This window comes from Megalops cyprinoides, chromosome 25 (assembly GCF_013368585.1).
Source record: "Megalops cyprinoides isolate fMegCyp1 chromosome 25, fMegCyp1.pri, whole genome shotgun sequence".
In the NCBI taxonomy this organism is placed as follows: Eukaryota; Metazoa; Chordata; class Actinopteri; order Elopiformes; family Megalopidae; genus Megalops; species Megalops cyprinoides.
The window spans coordinates 242,501-261,808 of NC_050607.1; positions in this window are offsets into that span (position 1 = coordinate 242,501).

Genomic DNA, 19,308 nt, shown 5'->3' on the forward strand with positions numbered 1-19,308 from the left:
CAGCGAGAGTGTGCTGTGCGAGCCAATCTGATGCTGATTTATTACTGTGGTTAGGCGAATAAAAGTAGCAAAACAGCCATGACAGGACATAATGGACTATTCCAGGAATACAAAGAGGAAGATCCAGAGTTATGGTATGTTATACAGTCTGGAGTCCCAAGTGCCAGGATTTTCACAAGCATATTCATGTAAGGTTCTCCCTTGCTGAAACACTTTGATCACCTGTGCAGCAGTGTACAGTCTGAGATGAGTTTGGGATGAATTGGAGATTATTTTTTTTTCTGCCAGCGTATTAGCTGCAGAGTTCCATGCACGGGGATATTATTTAGAATGAGTGCTGAAAAGAAACAATGGAAAAATGGGGTATATAAAATATATACCCCCCAGAAATATAAGGGTTGGTGCAGAACAGAAGTGAAGCCGCTCATATTTCAGACATTTCGAAAGACACCCTCTGTTCCTCTCTTTTTGATGGTTCAGTTTGAATCCAGAATTTAATCAACTACCTTACAGCAGCAATGCTTGCAATGACCAGCAGAGTGGCAGTATTTCTGCAACAGGGTTTTTCTGTAATTGTGTGGCAGTTTTGCTGTGTTTTATTTAAAGGTTAATACATGGTCTGTATTTGCAACACTGGACTATGGGAAAGGAAGCAAGAATTGCCTATCAGAGAGAACTGAATTTGGACTTTTTTTTACACATTCAGTCACCTGTACAGTTTTATAACAGATGTCAATGACATTGCCTTATAACATGTGGTGATCCAACACTGAACACAACAGGGGGAGAAGATAATAGGACAAACAACAACACAATGTATTTATTTGAAGAATTGTTGCATGGTTACATTCCATGGTTATGTTACAAACATTGTTGTATCACACTCATTGCTTCTTGAACCCCAAGTAAATAAAAATGCATTTAGTTTGGAATTTTAGGTTTTCCATGGCAAGGTATTTGACTGCTCTTAAATGTCTTGAATACCAGTTATTTTGTTTTCTTCTAGCTTTGCAAATTGTATTTTCTCCTTTTTCCCACTTACTGTATGATTTTAAATACAATGGTTGATGGTATATGAAACTCTGTTAAGTTCAAAGTATCATAATCACAGTATTTTTTGCTATACCACAATCAAACAATTTTATTCACTCTACCTACTGCTGTGTTTGACTTTGAACTTGTATTTTTCCCTAACCGTGGCTAGTACCGCGAAAAAAGAGAAAAATGTCTCAAATTACCTCTCAATTATATTTTTCTTCAAAAGGCCAAAAAATTCCTGCAGATGTCCCAAAATCAACAAGCCCAGAGCTGAGGAGCTGGGGAGAGCCACGGGCAGGAGAGGAGAGGTAGGGGGAGAGTCACAGGCAGGAGAGGAGAGGTAGGGGGAGAGTCACAGGCAGGAGAGGAGAGGTAGGGGGAGAGTCACAGGCAGGAGAGGAGAGGTAGGGGGGAAAGTCACAGGCAGGAGAGGAGAGGTAGGGGGGAGAGCCACAGGCAGGAGAGGAGAGGTAGGGGGAGAGCCACAGGCAGGAGAGGAGAGGTAGGGGGGAGAGTCACAGGCAGGAGAGGAGAGGTAGGGGGAGAGTCACAGGCAGGAGAGGAGAGGTAGGGGGAGAGCCACAGGCAGGAGAGGAGAGGTAGGGGGGAAAGTCACAGGCAGGAGAGGAGAGGTAGGGGGGAGAGTCACGGGCAGGAGAGGAGAGGTAGAGGGAGAGTCACAGGCAGGAGAGGAGAGGTAGGGGGGAAAGTCACAGGCAGGAGAGGAGAGGTAGGGGGGAGAGTCACGGGCAGGAGAGGAGAGGTAGGGGGAGAGTCACAGGCAGGAGAGGAGAGGTAGGGGGAGAGCCACAGGCAGGAGAGGAGAGGTAGGGGGAGAGTCACAGGCAGGAGAGGAGAGGTAGGGGGGAAAGTCACAGGCAGGAGAGGAGAGGTAGGGGGGAGAGTCACGGGCAGGAGAGGAGAGGTAGGGGGAGAGTCACAGGCAGGAGAGGAGAGGTAGGGGGGAAAGTCACAGGCAGGAGAGGAGAGGTAGGGGGGAGAGTCACAGGCAGGAGAGGAGAGGTAGGGGGAGAGTCACAGGCAGGAGAGGAGAGGTAGGGGGAGAGCCACAGGCAGGAGAGGAGAGGTAGGGGGGAGAGTCACAGGCAGGAGAGGAGAGGTAGGGGGAGAGTCACAGGCAGGAGAGGAGAGGTAGGGGGAGAGTCACAGGCAGGAGAGGAGAGGTAGGGGGAGAGTCACGGGCAGGAGGGGCTCCTCTGGCCCCTGCGAGGGGGTCCATGCTGCAGCCCAGTCTGTGGAGGGAAGCTGATTTTGGTGTCAGTGAAAGCGTTCTGCTCATTGTCTGCTTCCGGGAGGCTGAGATTCACTTTTCTGAAAGGGCAAGACACCTGCAGGCAGCTTGAATCACTGTGCTTAGAACCCAGCTGTGTTTTTAATCCATGAACTGGAGAAGGATTTGAGAGGAATCGGGGTGGTGAGTTGGACGCCTGGCCCTGTTTGACCACGCCCCTCCAGAAGACCTGCTTTTCTGGGCAGAAATCGCTCAGCCACCTGAGTGCTGACAGTGGCACTGAGGGATGAGGTATCCATGGTAACTGTTCACTGTTCGCAGCTGCTAAAAAAACATTACTTCCCCTCAGTACTTTCCTTTCCTGAATAGTTTATGATCTCAAAGCGGTGATGTGCAGAGGGGGAGGCAGCTCCTGGGTCAGGGGTCATTCAGTCTGACCTGTCAACAGCCCTCTGTAAAGGGCCCACAGAGGCCACCGTCTCTCATCTGAAAGTAGATATGTGTGTGAACAGGTGTGGGGGCGAGGGGGCCGCACTGTCATCTTGGGTTCCTAAATAGCTGAGGCCTCGGAGCAGTTGGGACAAGGACTGTTGGTGCCCTTTGGCAAGTTGGCCACTCACTGCATCCATGAGAGAGACAGATTCAGAATCAAAACACTAGATAAAGCAATACAGGCTGAGCTGGATGTCAGCTTATACCCAACATTTCACGGAGGACACAGTTCAGCCTGCCTCTGTCACATCCTCAGAGAGACGGTGACCTGGTGACAGGCAGTGGGGCTTCCTGTGTGCACAGGGCACGAAATCATTTTTCCTGTAACAGTTCACTAGAGAACAGACACAAGAAGGCCTTTGCTTCTGTGGCCAGTCAGCTGGTGGTGCTGTGTCACCCTGGGGAGATGAATCACTCTAAGGGCAGGAGGGAACTTTGACCTCTGTGCACTCTGACCCCAAAAATTTCCTTCAGCCATATGTCTGTCCTGTGGCAAGGCCATTCCAAATGTGTTTATGACTGTAAAGTATAAACCACAGCTGTGAACAATAGCAGGGAGAGCAGGCAGAGTGGCCTGAGGCACAGCTACAGTCTGGGTTCTCCTCTCTGGCTCCAGCAGCTGCAGACGCTAAGGTCCATGTGGTGTCATGTAATGGCCGCAGAGACGAACAGAGCCTCCCAGTGAAGTGGGTCACAGTCCTGGGGTCTTTCGTCCAGACAGTCAGAGAATTCCAGGCTGGAACTGGAAGGACTTCAGTGGTGTATGAGGCTGGCCTAGCCGGAGCAGTATGTCAGGCATGGAGACAGCTGCAGAACGCTGCTACTGTGGATGGGAGTGGGCTGCCAGGGGTAACAGCATGCCCCGCCTCTCTCCTGCACTGCAGTGCCCGTCTGTGCAGGATGGGCTAACAGAAGCTGGGCACTGGCTGCTCCAGGAGGCAGTGCTGTGTTAGTGAAAGCCTGTCGTCCCAGCACAAGCAGGGATGGACACCAAGGCCCAGCTGAAAGCGCAGCATGCTAAGCAAGGCAAAATGCACACCTCCTTCATTCCATCAGCTCACAGCAAGACGCGCTGAACACAGTCAACCAGCTGGAGTCAGTGACGACCAGAGCAGCTGCAGTGATGCATGGTAGCCGGACATTTTCCCATCATGCCCCAGTGCAGGCTGTGTTTGTGACCATGGCCTCCTGTCATGCCTTTACATTTATTTTTAGCTACTGAGCAGTTTCTCCTGTCCAGAGTGCCTCGCACAGGTTACACAAGTTATGCACTGAATACAGCTGGGTATTTACTGAGGAAACTCTGGGTTAGGTAGCTGGCCCAAGGGTACAGCAGCAGCCTCCCCACAGTACTGCTGATCCTTCCCACCACACCACGCTGCTGGCCCGGTCACACACCTCTCTGATGACCACTGCACCATGGCCAAAAAGACTCCACAACCACACGATGATGCAAGAGACCAAGAGAGGGCTGAAGAGATTTTTACACCCTTGCAGAAATCATTGCACTTAATGGCAACACAAAACAGATGGGAAACTGCTTTCCAAAATAAAAAAGCGCTTTGCAAATGTTTGTTCTCTTTGGAAATGCCAAACAAAGTCGGCTTTGGGTCACTGTGCAGCTTCTGTAAAAACTGCTTGTTCTAAGCATTTCATGCTGTTTTCTTGTCATGAGCCGGCCTGTTGTACAGAAAGACCCTGTGCTAACTGTAACCTGTTTGTATTTGTGCTGTGTTGGAGCTGCAGTCGGTCTTGTTTGGCCCTGGCGGCTGCAGAATGCTGCGTGCTTGTGATAATGAGGTGATGTCATCGTGTAACTGCGTCCTGAGGGGCCTGGAAGGGACAGACCCCCCGTCCCCCCGTCACAGCCCGTGCTCATACCTGCCATCCGAGAGCCTCTGCTTTGCAGTCATGATCTCATCTCCTCGTTTAGAGTGGACCAGCGCCTTTCTGCCTAATGCCGGGGTTAAAAGTCAAAGCCCTGCTGTTTTCCTGCTTTCACTCTGTTTTCAATCATATTGAATCCTGCTCTGCTGCTCTACCAGCATGTTCCTCCTTTGTGTGAGAGCAACTGGGAGTGTTTCGCAACGATTTTAAACAAGCCATTACGATCAGAGATGTGAGAACACATTCAGACACCTTGTGTGTAATGCTATGTATTGCATGAAGAATCACATCACTTGAATCTTAGTTTAAATCTCATTCATCTATGTTTCAGGAAGTTATGGGCATTCTTCACCGCCACATTTTGAACACTCTTCTTTGGAATCTGTCTTCTCTGGAAGTGTATTGTCCTGGTCTAGCAGGGTGAGTGTGAGAGGCAGAGTGGTCAGCCACTTGTGGCTTTTCATTAGAAAAGGCTGCTGCTTGCATCACCATCCCTGCAGACAGCCTGCTGCTTCCTACTGCACACCAGTGGGCTGCCACTTTGCTGCCTTCCCTGACATGCTGGATCACAGCTCCGTTTCAGGTCCATAGCGGGACTGTCGTGCTGTTTTTACTGCGGTGCAGTTTTAAAGGGGTGGGGGGGGGGGGGGGGGGGGGGTGTCCACAGTGGTGTTGTGGGTGAGAGAGGCAGGAGGTCAGGGGTCAGATCTGAGGCACACAGGTGTGGACAGCAGGTACATTATATGACATGGTGGGTGTGTTGCTTAAGCTGTCAGTCATAAAGAGCTGTTAGAGTGTGAGTGAGTCAGGTATTGAAGCAGAGTTGCATGGAGTGACAGATTTCCCTGTAATACTGGCAGATCTGTGTAAACAGCAGCCGTTACACTGCTCTCATTACATTATTGGCATTTAGCAGATGCTGCTATCCAGAGCAAACTCATTAGCCTTTGCAGCAGCAGGAGTAAGAAAAAAACTGTATAAATTCTATAATTTACTTTAGTAGAGACGTTTGGTTGAAAGTTCTGCAGATATGTAAGTGTTTATGTGACATTCCGCTCTGCCTGTTCTTCCTGTAGATCTGTTCCTTTGATCCTGTTGCTGTGTTCAGCGGACAGCAGGACTGCTCTCATCCGGTTACTCATCACACAGCCTTCAGCACATGCGTTAAAGGCCTGTTTGATGAGGAGTCTGGTGTTTAATCATGATGCTTTCTGCTGCAAGCAGAATGCTGCTTTTCAGTCAACTGCAGCATCAAAGACGGCAGGGAGGGCATGTCTTCACAGCTATATCTGTCTGATTGTGCAGGGAAAGGTTTTTCTGATTGTAGGTGTGTGCTTTTAGCTGCCATCCATGCAAGACAAAACGGGTACAGAGTGAGCTGCAGTACAGCGTCCCTCCCTCCCCCGCACTCCCCCCGATGCAGACGGCTGCTTCTGCGCTGGTGCATTGTGACTGCACTGGTACCTGCACTCTCACACGTACGGCTCGTTGGCATTTTACTTCCCTAGGCTAGCAAGTGGCAGGAGGGGATTTTCTCATGACGACAGTTGTGGTCAGCAGAGGAAATGTGGAGAGGAACTCGAGGTTTTCTGTGAGCTGCAGGGACTGTGGCTTTACAGGAAAACGTAAGCTGTTGCTATTGACTTTAGCGTGAATTGCAGGCTTATCTGTTTCAACACCCAGCCATGACACAACAAGCGGGGGAGCTTCATCTGGGCAACAAGGCAGAGAATGGAAAAGGAGCCGAGACAGAACCATCCCCAAACTCAGGAACCTGCCTTTGCATGGTCAGAGCAGGCTGTTTGTGGAGTGCTGGGAACAGTGGAGGCACAGGACCGCATGTGGCTCCGTGGCTGTTTCTTTGGCCCTATAAACTGCAGATACGTCTCACTGCGCAGATTTTTATGAGTAATTTCACAGTTACTAAACATGTTTCTGTAAGTCTTTATATGTGGCATTTATCTAGAGAGTGTTTATAGAGTGTCGGGTATTGTCTCACATTTGCGATGACTCTCACGTAAGATGTTTTTTCTTTTTTTTACACTCAGCTCTTTGTGGTTTCGGTGCTTAGAGGTGTGGAAAGGTTTCCTTCTTGGAAGCCAGATGTAATGGGCCTGCTGTAGTAGCAGGGCTGTCTTGCAAACTCTCGCTTTCAAGGTTCTGTGTGGGCCGTATTCTGCAAGGGTAGTTTGTGAAACATGGTACCATATGAGTGGTGAACTCTCAGACACTCGTGTTACAAACTCAGTGTTGTGAGACTTGCTGATAGTGGGTGTTCTGTGCTGGAATCCTGCTGGCATCTCTTAAAACTGCACTTTCAGCTAGTAAAGCAATTTACATTTGTGTTTATTTGTTTGTTAGGAAATGTCCAATTGGAAAATAGCTGAAGTATTTTTTCTGGCAGATTATTTGTGCCATCTTGGTGATATTGCATCAGCAGATGAGTTCAGTCAGTGTGTAATGCTGAACATAGGTCTGAGATGCCCTCGTGCACCCGAACCTTGTTAGCTGAGTGAGCTTTGGCTCCACTCTCCTGGCACCTGTCTGAAAGCACAAGCTGTTTAACTGAAGTAATCAGATAAGGCCATTAATATGAATCACACCACTCATATCACACCGCAGCATGTCTGAGTTTACAGCGTTTCTCTTTCATATCACGCTCAAGTCGGGCCTGAAAGGACAGAGCAGAGGCTTTCGCTGGCCCTGCCGAGCACCCACTCCCTCACAGCGTGTTTGGGCCACACACTCACACAGCGTATGAAAAACAGCTTTGCTTAATGTGCTGCTACATATACTGCTCGAGGCAGCTTATCAGAGGAGTTTGTTGTGATCACACATCGTTGAAGGGGTCACAGGGGGAGGGACTGTTCCTGTTCAGATGGACTGCAGTCTGAAGTGAAAAGGTGTGCTGCAGCTGAGATGCCCTGTCTGTGTTCCTCTTCCTCAGAACTCCTGCAATATTCCTTCTGTTTCAGGGTATTCCCTCTGAGCATTTCAAATCAGAAATGTGCCCTTTGTAGAGAATCACCAGAAGTGTGTGAACTGCTTTGACCACAGCTGGGCTTCCTAGAACCCAGATGCACACAGAATAGGCAAAGCCACTGCGGTCTTCCCCTGCACACAGCACCATGCTTACCATGGAAAGCCCAGGTTTACACTGCGCTTCCCTCCAAATGCACAGACACAGAGCACAGGACGAAGGGCTGGAAAATGTGCTCTGTCTCTCCCGTGTCTGTTCACTGTGTGCCTCTCTGTCTGAATGAAACAGCATCGGGCTATAAGATACATAAGGAGCTGTGCACAGCGGGTCCTCATGAGCCGTTCAAGTGAAGCACTGAAGTCTGGAAGTTAGAGATGTGTCAAATGGAAGCACCTGCTGCAGTCTGCATGCAGGGTACCTGTAGGTGCGCCCTTTCTATGAGTGCAGATTTTCTTTCATTTTAAGTGTGTTTTGTGCTTTAACACTGTGCTGTCTCCACGGTGTGGAGGCTCCTAGACGGGGGCATTGTCTGCTAAGGAAAGCCAGACACAGCAGAGCACTGCAGCAGACTCTCACTGTGCTCCAATACAATGCAACACGGACGAGAACAATGCGACAGGACCAGGGAGAGGAAAGAGGCAGGGCCTGCAGGCTGGCTGCCAGCACTGAACACCTGATCCTATGTATTTACACATAAACAAAAGACGTGTATCAGTCACGAGTACAGTCCATATCATTTGTTTAATTGGTATTTGCTGTATTGTGTTGAAAATCTTTGTTTCTGTGGTTTGAAAGCTATCAGACTGTATCTATCTATGATGTTTCTTGTTTTTACCAGCTCTGCTTTGGAAGCTTTCCCGGTGATGTTGGAATTGAACTGAGAAGGAGAAGAGGGAGAGAGGAGAAAGGAGCAGGGAGGTACAAAAGAGAAAGAGGAGAGAAAAGAGTGAGGATGAGAGGAAATAAAAGACAGAGGGAGAGAGATGAGAGCACAGTGTTCCTCAGAGCCCTTGAGTGCTGCAGGTGTCTTCCTGTTCTTACCCAGTGATGTGACCTCAATCTCCCCTCATCTCCCTCCTGTCTCAGTGGGATGCTGGCCTGCCAGTCTAACTCACTCTTCAGGTTTCTGCACAGTGTCACTGCACAGCCTGCATTAGTGATGTCATAACCTGCTGTGCTTTTTTATTTCACAGCAGGTCTGCTGCCTCTCCCCAGGCTGTAACACTTTCCCTTTTAGGTCAGTGCTTACAGTGTGTTCTTCTCTATGTGCTGTTTGTCATTGTCTGAGTGTGCCAGTTCAGAACACAGTCTTAATGACCAAGTACTTACTTAATTACTTACTGTACCACAGTCAGTGGCCACCCAGTGTTTGCCATAGTTTGAGTCCTCCCTGGTGATTGGTTGTTTTCAGAGAGCAACATTTAGGACTTGCAGGGTTGACATTTGGCCACCTTTTGCTTGCTGTGTTTGCATAGATGCCGAGGCGGCAGTCATCTGTAGGTGTTCCACCTCAGTAATCCAGTCAACATGTTGTTTCCTTGGGAGAGTAATGGCTGCCATGTTCTGTGTGCAGTTAGCATGCCTGAAACATCGTGGAAATGTAGCGTTTCCATCCTAACGCCTCTGGCAGGTCAGTGCATTGCACTGGCGAGGGTGCAGGCCGTCGAACATCCACTGCAGATCCACTGCAGATCCACTGCAGATCCACTGCAGATCCCCTGCAGTTCCACTGCAGATCCACTGCAGATCCCCTGCAGATCCCCTGCAGATCCACTGCAGATCCACTGCAGATCCCCTGCAGATCCCCTGCAGATCCACTGCAGATCCACTGCAGAACCCCTGCAGATCCACTGCAGATCCACTGCAGATCCACTGCAGATCCCCTGCAGATCCACTGCAGATCCACTGCAGATCCCCTGCAGATCCACTGCAGATCCCCTGCAGATCCCCTGCAGATCCACTGCAGATCCACTGCAGATCCACTGCAGATCCCCTGCAGATCCCCTGCAGATCCCCTGCAGATCCCCTGCAGATCCACTGCAGATCCCCTGCAGATCCCCTGCAGATCCACTGCAGATCCACTGCAGATCCACTGCAGATCCCCTGCAGATCCACTGCAGATCCACTGCACTGGAGACGCAAGCAGAGAGCCACATTAACCTTTCAACAGCGTTGCTCCCTGATTGGCTCAGCTCCATTGTGGCCAAACCCCACCATGTCAGCTGACAGCTCAAGCTCCTGGGTGAGCTTTCTATGAATTCATAAATTTTGCAAAGAGAGAGAACTGAGTTCTGGTTTCTTCAGGTCAGGCCATGAGCTTAATTGTTGCTGTTTTCAATCATTTTGTTATTCATGCTCAGATGATGATGTCACAAGCCAAATGCCCAGGAACAAAATGGAGCCTTTTTTGTCACCTCATTTATTTTAGAGGCTCGGAAGGCTGACCAAAGCTTTGGCTGTGGCTCTCAGAACTGGGCTTTCTGCATCCCATTATCTGCCCCCTGGATGACCTGCAGTGCACACTATTCTACATCTACATCTTCTGTTGATTGTTTTTTTTTCTGTTGAAATAAAATTCTTCTCACTCCCCACTGATACCAAGATCACATGGACTTAAGCATTCCCAGCCTGGCCCGTCATTTCAGAAATCCAAACAGGTCTCTGAGTGTTACCGTGGCATGTGATTGTGTGCAGTGCATCTTCCCTCTCTCCTTGAACACAGTGTCTGATGCCTGGCGCTGATGGTCAGTGGCAGGAGGTGGGCCACCAGTATGGCTCTCTTTAGCCTCCCAGCCTCCCAGCCTTCCAGCCTCCAGCCTCCAGCCTCCAGCCTCCAGCCTCCCAGCCCCCAGCCTCCCAGCCTCCCAGCCTCCAGCCTCCAGCCTCCCAGCCCCCAGCCTCCCAGCCTCCAGCCTCCAGCCTCACAGCCCCCAGCCCCCAGCCCCCAGCCCCCCAGCCTCCTAGCCTCCAGCCTCCAGCCTCCAGCCTGTGGGTGGGGCACCGCATCTTATAATGAGCTTCTCATTGTTCACTGCAGAAAGGTAAGGCAGCAGGTGTGGCTGAGAGAGAGCGGGCTCCGCCATATTTCTGTCACATACAGGGGCTGGAAATGGTCATTTTGACAGTATCTCAGCAAACATACAGAACACCTACCTACAATTTATATTCTCTTCTGTATTTTTATGCTTGAAAAATTGCTGTCTGTAAATATCACATGGAAACATTTGCAGCTGGACGATGAACCCACTGCATGGGATTTAAAAAAAGTATCTCCTTCCCTTAACAAGGAACACTTTTCAGAAGCATTCATATTTCCCATAAATTCATATTGCGGATCAGATTTCTGTGCAGTTGTAAAATAATTGTGTAGCAGGCTGGGTTGCCAGGGTTTGGCTGAACTAATCAGAGCTGCAGAAATTTTCCTGGACTTTGCATGAATTTATGTGAGTGGAACGGAACACATTTTGGCATTTTTCTTTTATTTTCCTAAAGGTAATCCCATTTTTGCATGTAATTACATTAAGACTTTTTGGGTAGGAATAATGAGATTTCAGAAATGCAGCTTATTAAAGGCTGTGGTTTGAAAAGGCCTGTTGGCTGCTTCATGTTGCCGCTCAGCGGTGTAAATGTGTCCTGTGTGCAGGGTGTAGGGTGCAGTGCAAGGTGTAGGGTGCTGGGTGCAGGGTGTAGGGTGCTGGGTGCAGGGTGTAGGGTGCTGGGTGCAGGGTGTAGGGTGTAGGGTGTAGGGTGCAGTGCAGGGTGTAGGGTGCTGGGTGCAGGGTGTAGGGTGCTGGGTGCAGTGCAGGATGTAGGGTGCTGGGTGCAGTGCAGGGTGTAGGGTGCTGGGTGCAGGGTGTAGTGCTGGGTGCAGGGTGTAGGGTGCTGGGTGCAGTGTAGGGTGCTGGGTGCAGTGCTGGGTGTAGGGTGCTGGGTGCAGGGTGTAGTGCTGGGTGCAGGGTGTAGGGTGCTGGGTGCAGTGTAGGGTGCTGGGTGCAGTGCAGGGTGTAGGGTGCAGTGCAGGGTGTAGATTGTAGGGTGCAGTGCTGGGTGCAGGGTGTAGGGTGCATTGCTGGGTGCAGTGCTGGGTGCTGGATGCAGTGCTGGGTGCTGGGTGCTGGGTGCAGTGCTGGGTGCAGGGTGCAGTGCTGGGTGCTGGGTGTAGGGTGCAGTGCTGGGTGCTGGGTGCAGGGTGCAGTGCTGGGTGCAGTGCTGGGTGCTGGGTGCAGTGCTGGGTGCTGGGCGCAGGGCGCAGTGCTGAATCAGCTGTGTTGGAGCAGGGAGAGATGTAAAACATGCAGGACAGGGGGTCCTCCAGGAGAGGCTTGGGAAACGCTGCTTTACCGCATTAACTGAAATCAATGCCAGTGTGTTGGCATTAAATGCGGCACAGAATTACACAATAGAAGGAGAAGGGAGCTTTATATATTTACTGCAGGCACATCATGATTTCTAAAATGCATAAAAAGCACTCTGCTTGCACAGTGAAATTAAGGCATTACACGAGAGTCATGTAGGGCGTGGTCCCTGCTCTCTCATCAAAGCATTTTATTTTCATTTTTATTTGACACAAATAAAGCACAAAACTACAGTTTTCGTAATGTGTAGTTCAGAAAACTAAAGTTTGTTATTCCTGTGGGCCTCGAATCAACACAGGACTGTGAAGCAGGGAAGGGGCACGTTGCTGCCAGTACAAAGAAAGTCTAGCTACAAACATGAGCCTCGCCTTTTTACCAAGACCTTGGCTTCTTGCAGGACAGAAGTCAGTTTTCTAGCTGTCCTGTGACCATGGTCGCAATATTTAGCGTGCAAATGTCGCATATCCGGTAATGGCTGTGTGTCCGGTATGGCAAAGACAGCTGTCTCCACTTTATGAAATTGATCTGCCTGAGCTCAAATCAACCCACACTTGACCGGGTGGCTGTTAAAACAGACAGAACCATCTGCTACGGACAAGACCGCGATTACTTTAACTTTCCGTCATGCTTTTAAAATTATGTAAATTCTGTCTTTTTGTAATTGTCGACAGCCTTCTTGTTATTTAAATGAGCAAACACAGTTTCTGTTACCAAGCTGGGGACCAGCCTCCGGACTAATACTCTAGTCTAATGGAATAATTTGAAAGTTTTAATTCCCGAAAAGTGTGCTAAAAGGCGATTTGGAAACTTATAGTGTCAAAGAAACTTTTGCGGCTTCTTTGCGAGTGGACAGTTTCTCGGATGAGAAGAGAGGCAGACCAAAGGGAGGACAGCATCAGGAGGCTTGTCTGTTGGTAAGAATGATCCCTGTCTGAGCAGCGCCGCTGGGGTTGCGCAGAGCGAGCTGCGGTGACACGCTTGCTGTGTATACAGGGCTATCCAGCTTGCGCGTTGTACTAATACGCCATACCGCACTTATACAATAATGTACCGATATGCTGTTGTACCGCGGTTGAAATGCTGGACAACAGTATATAAGTAATTGTAACAATTGTATTGTAAGATTTGGTAGCCATACTGAATAATGAGAGGAAGTACAGAGGTGCAGTGACGAGGGCCAGGCCGGACCGTCAGCCTGAAACGGCCCCGTGTGCTGCATGAGTCTGGAGTTGTTCACCCTGACAGTTGTCATATATCTGTGTCTCATGACAGCGTATACGTCAGTGGTGCGAGACAGGAGGTAGTTATGCTCCATAATAAATGTTACATTTATGCAAATGCATGTGTACTTCATTACTGCAGTTTTTCAGCATAGGTAATGTTCCCTTGATAACGGTTTGGTTTGTGATTGTTGTGGAGGTTGTGCGGTTTACTCTGCTTAATTGCTTCAAAACTGCAAACAACCCAGCTGGCAGTAAGCAGGAAAGTGACACTTACATTCTGCGAGTATGGAATTAAAGCCGGATGGTACTGACGTGGGGCTGAGGCTGCACTGTTTCTTTGCTAAATCACATAAATACTGCTGTTTCTTTTCCTATCCAATGCTGATGATGTAAACAACAAGGTCTCATTCTCTAAATTTAAACTGTTACTGACAAAAGGGTCTCACCCTAAAGGATTTGTTCTTATTTGTTCTTCCTCAGTGAAAAGATAAAATTCATTTTTCTGCTGCAGTGCTGCTCTGTTCAGAGTCAGTCCTTCTGCTTAGCTAAGATGTTAACTGCCACAACTGAAATGATGTGTAAAGGTTTAATAGTTGATATCAGTTAAACTTGCATGCATTAAAGTCATTTCCCCTGAGAGATTTCACTGACAACATCACACCTGCAGGTGCTAATATTGTTTTATGGGTTTTGATAGTCAGTTCTTGCCTAAAAAGCTATAATGGCTTTAAGTCAGTATGACTTTTTTAACTTTGTCTCATGCAAGAAATTAATTACCACAGGGAGACCTGAAAAAAACCAGCCTCAATTGTAGGATTAACATGGAATACATTTAATGTTCAGATCAGATCAGCCTGTCACTCAGCAGAGACCAATGAACCACAGGTAGAGTTAGAATAGCTGTATGTTGTCTTCTGTGTGTTTACTTACACATCATGTTCTATTCAGGATAAGTTATATGTTTGATATAAAGTATTTTTAATGTTAAATATATGTCTATATTTGAACAAGACAGAAAGAGTGTCACCTACTGGCCCACTGCCACAACTTCTGCAAACTTTAGATGCACGATAAGACCTATTGCCATAGTTACCACCCCTTCAGGCCAACTATTTGCATATTTGGCATGAAATTGGCTATTACAATATTTACCTGGAGAAAAACAATCCAGGGCCCTAAAATATCATTTAAGACTTAGTATCACATAATTTTATTTTCGTCTAGAGTATCAATGCAACACCTTTGAGTACATTCTCGCCAAGCGCATCCGTATAACAATTAAATACGAAGATAAAATCAAATGAATGATGTCTAGTTTTAAATGAAGAGTTATGCGTGTGACGCAATATACCCGCTAATCTTGTATTCGCCTCGAAAGAATGTCCCGACTCCTCTCTTTCAACACACATAACCCTGTTTTCCGTAATAAACTGTATTTCACCCTGAACGGGTTAGATATCTTGCAATAAGATGCGGCCAATTGTTATGATCTGTATTTAAAATCTGTAGTTAAAAATATGTGTCCCATTCGCGATGGGACTTTATCACACTTGAAATAAGAAAGTTGGGTGTGCCCTGATCATTTCTGTGCGCGCTTCATAAACAGTTTATGTTTCTGGAGGGATACAGAAATTCATTAACAATTCCCCTTATCTCCCTGAGACTGTCGTGCGGAGATCACACCTTTGCATTTTTCCTATTTCTTTTTGCTGCTTACATCAGCAAAAAATTGCTTCTATCCAGTGGTCTTGACTTGAGGGGTTGTGCTACGCGTTGCGAACGCTACGCGCAAACTGCGCGCAGATCTGCTGGAAGGTTTAATGTGAGTGGCTTCCAGAAGTGGTCTGCTTTTCTCACTGCTACGATTGGAGAAAGCAAACGTCAGTAACTGCATCTCTCTTTTTGAAGGACGTGTCCTTGTTTTCCTGTGTTAAACTCGGTGGGCCAGTGTACGTGCAGATCGATGCAGTGGTGTGTACGGTAATGTTGGCATATTCTAGGTCTAATAATGCAGAAAACCTTAAAGATCGCTGTATGAGTGAGAATGTGCCAGATTCTCCGGGGGCGGAAGGCTTATACAGTAGCTCTTGAATGAAGAAAGACTGGCCATCTCGAAGTTTTCTGCGTAGCCAGAGATGGGGCGGGGAAGGACTGTCTGTAATGTCCCGCATTTGCCAAATAACGATAGTCGCAACTTTCCAAGACCCGGGTCGTTCTTTGAAAAGCACGATTAAAACGGTAGCTACAAATAGCTATTGAAGCTAAACTGGATCAAATCACCCAAGTTGTTGCCGTTTTTCCTATATCTGAACTGTTAACTATGAATGTTGTAGCGACCACTGTTTGTAATGTGGTGTACAAACTAAAGCACTTTGTTGTGCAACAAACAAGCAGATTGATCAGTGTTGGTTTGACCCTTGTGTGGTGTTCGGGTCTGTGGGACCCGTTTTCAATGTTTACTAAAAGAAAAATGATGCAACAAATTATTTTTTCAACCTGAGACTCATTGGCCTTGGCTCATTTTCTGTGCAGATCATGTAAAAGAACACATTTTCATTGACTGTACCCTGTGCACCCCCTGCACATTTATGTTACATATGTGGTGTCCGGGTCCCCTGAAGGGTATGAGGGTCATAAAAGTGTGGGGATTGTAGGTGAAAACAAGTAAACATGGTAAAAATGAAAGAAAAAAGGTTTGCTGTGTACCTTCACTCTGTCTTCCTCCTACCTGGGCCTGCTGTTAGTGAGTGTGTGCGTGTGTGTGTGATACACCACCAATACCCCCCCCCCCCCCCCCCCCCCAAACACACACACACACACACTCACACGTGCCAAAGAAAGGCAAAAATGTGGTACTCATGAGTATGGTGCATAGGGACAGGAGAATCTGTGGTCAGGAGCATCAACCTGAAACCTGAAACATGAAATCATAATGGAATACAGTGCCACAAAAGGAGGGATGGACAGTTTGGACAAGCTGTTGACTGGCTACAGCTGCAAAAGAAGAACCCTACGCTGGCCACTTGTGATATTTTCCAACATCTTGGAAATCACGGCATACAACGCTTTTGTTGTCTGGATGGCGTTGAACCCAGACTGGAACAGAGGGAAGCTCCAGAGGAGACGGCTCTTTCTCGAGGAGCTGGGCACGGCATTGGTAAGACCTCAGATCCAGAGGAGACGGCTCTTTCTCGAGGAGCTGGGCACGGCATTGGTAAGACCTCAGATCCAGAGGAGACAACACATCCCAAGAACCCCAGCCTCTGCAGCCATTGTGAGGAGGATTCAGGAGGAGGATGCTGGTGCCCCATCCGCCCGACCCACAGAACCACCAACCGCAGTACCTGAAGTAAGTGTGAGCGATGTTGCTGCATATGTATGTGTCCGACTCTCCTACCTTGACCCGCTGTAATTATTTGAGAGTGAGTGAGTGTGAGAGAGAGATAGAGAGAGAGAGGGGTGTCAGTACAATTCTGAAGTGTTTTCATCATTCTAGGTTGCAGCCAGTAGCAACAAAAGGAAGCGCTGTGATGTGTGTGGACCCAAGAAGGACCCGATGGGGCTCATTTATCCTTCCCATAAAATACTATATGTACAATTTTTTTTTCCAATTTGTTCAGTTCAAAGCAATAAACATCAATAGTGATGAAAACCTTGTTTCATTTATATTTGTTCAAGATAAACATATTTATTCCACCCATGTCTTGATTATAATTGATTTCTTTTACAAAAATCACATTTTATCACAAAAAACGAATATTATTTTTATTGATAAATGTGATGTAGCAGAGGTAAATGGCAAATATTAACCATAAATGCTGTCTGTATTGCTTGTAACTGAGATAAAGTCAACATCTGTCAAGTATTTTTGCATAAATTGTTATGGCTGTATTGTTTTAAAATCAGACCCGCAGACATTGGGTGAGTAACAAAAACATGAACACCACACAAGGGTTAAATCCACTGAAGGACAGTTACCTTCTTTATAGGAAACACTTTGATCGCATGACACTAGCTGTATTGTTCCGTCGTATTGCAGCTGGATTGAGCACTGTCGCAGGGGATGAAACGGAGCCCCATTAGATATTACAGCGCTCTGAGTTACACACAGCCGCACATGTGTATGACACATTCAGTTGTTTTGAGTAAATATTTAAAATGATGTGACTGTATCATATTTGAAAATGTATGCATTTTACAGAAACAAAAAATTAAGCACATGAATGGTTGATGACCCAGAACTGTGCAGCAGGAAGGCCACCATATACACACCATGTGCGGTGCATATTATCCATAACATTTATGCACAGAGCTGCAGCCTTTTTGGAAATAGGTCAGATTGTTTAATATGGCGCCCAAAAAAATGGACATCTAAAAAAGCAGACAATTTTATAAAATGGCTGAAATTTCTAAGTTGTGTCTGAGAAATGCTGGAGAAGGGAACAGCCTCTGGCACACACACGTTTGCAATGATGCAACTCTGAATAATGCAATATGCATAAAGTCTTGCATCATTGCTCTGATTGCCCAGTTCTCTCACTTGGTGCTAGGCAGTAATACTATTCTGTGTGAACTGTTGAGGTCCCATATTCTTAATTAATGACTTAGGTCTTCTTAAATAAGACAGTAATGCAAAGGTGGACCCAACATTGTTGGTCATGTTACCAGCAACAAGTGTCCACCTACTTTAAAGTCATGCAACCCTTCAGATATGCTCAGGCCTGTCATACTGAGGTGTTGTGACAGTTAAAAATGAATTTCAAATGACAACTACCTGTGTGCATCTAGAGCATTCAGTCCCAGAACTTGATACAAGAACGAGCCCAAATCTTGATTATTCAATCTTTCTTTTTTTTTTTTTTTTTTTTTTTTAATCGATTGCAACATTTTTAACACACGTTACAATATGCACATCAAATATTTTCAGGCTCAGTTTGCAACCTTACATGATTTGTTTTAAAAAATGAGGAAAAAAAAAACATTGAGAAACTACAAAAAAAGCGCTTACAAAAAATGAAAAATGCACAAATGCCACTTTGGATAACCATAAACAAAACCCATTTTTCCTAAATAAAAAAAGCTTGACATAAATAAGTTAGTATAATTTCTCAGTGTTTTTACAAAGTTATGTACACAGGTACACTTCAAAGTTTTACACAAAACACACAGGCAGTGTAACTTCCTTTTTCAAACAAGTAGAATACCTTTTCTTGACAATATAGTGCTGTGTCAGGCTGCGCATATACTCTGCAAAGAAGGTGAAACTTATTCTCGCTTCATGTATTTCTCTTAAAAAGGATGATGGTCAAGACCAGGAAAGCATCAGAACTTCAAAGTTTTGTTTTCAACCACATTGGACTGCACCAAATTTTATATTTTACCAAGACCAAGATGTGTGGAAAATATAATAATGTTCTTAGATTCAATGAATTCTATCAGAATTATTGTATCAGTAGGACATTTCACATAAGTCAAAACACTACTTTAAATTCACAAAAAGTATAAATAAAGAGAGTAAGACACTTGGGCACATATGCCAGTGGCCTATGTACAATTAATACTGAGAATACCGTACATATGACCCCACACTGTTCCTTCAATTATTCAACTGCTGAACACTTCAGAATGAAACCCGCGCTGGCTGAAAAAAGGAATATCTGCTCATCTAATCAAGTGAATATGAAAAAGGAGGACAGTAACTTTGGCAGAGTTAATGATACAGCAATTAGGTCTGTCTCCACACACAGTACACTTTACAGCTGGCAGCAAGGGCCACAGGACTTATTGTGCATTTTCTTGGGCACAATGAATGTCTGGGCTCTGAGGAATCACACCTTTAAGTGACCTTGCATTATGATCTCTGTGGAAAAAAATGGTTCTTAAATGTACAACACTGCACTCGGCACGGGAAAGAGCTACAATAATAAACGAGAGAGGAGGCTATGACTGGGAATATTTAAACCCCTGATTTGCAGATTAAGCACTGTATTCTGTATTCTTTGTCAGAATTTCCTGAAAGGACGCACCACCTTCAAAAATGACAGCATTTTGGAAACATTTTGAAAACTCTAATGCAATTCA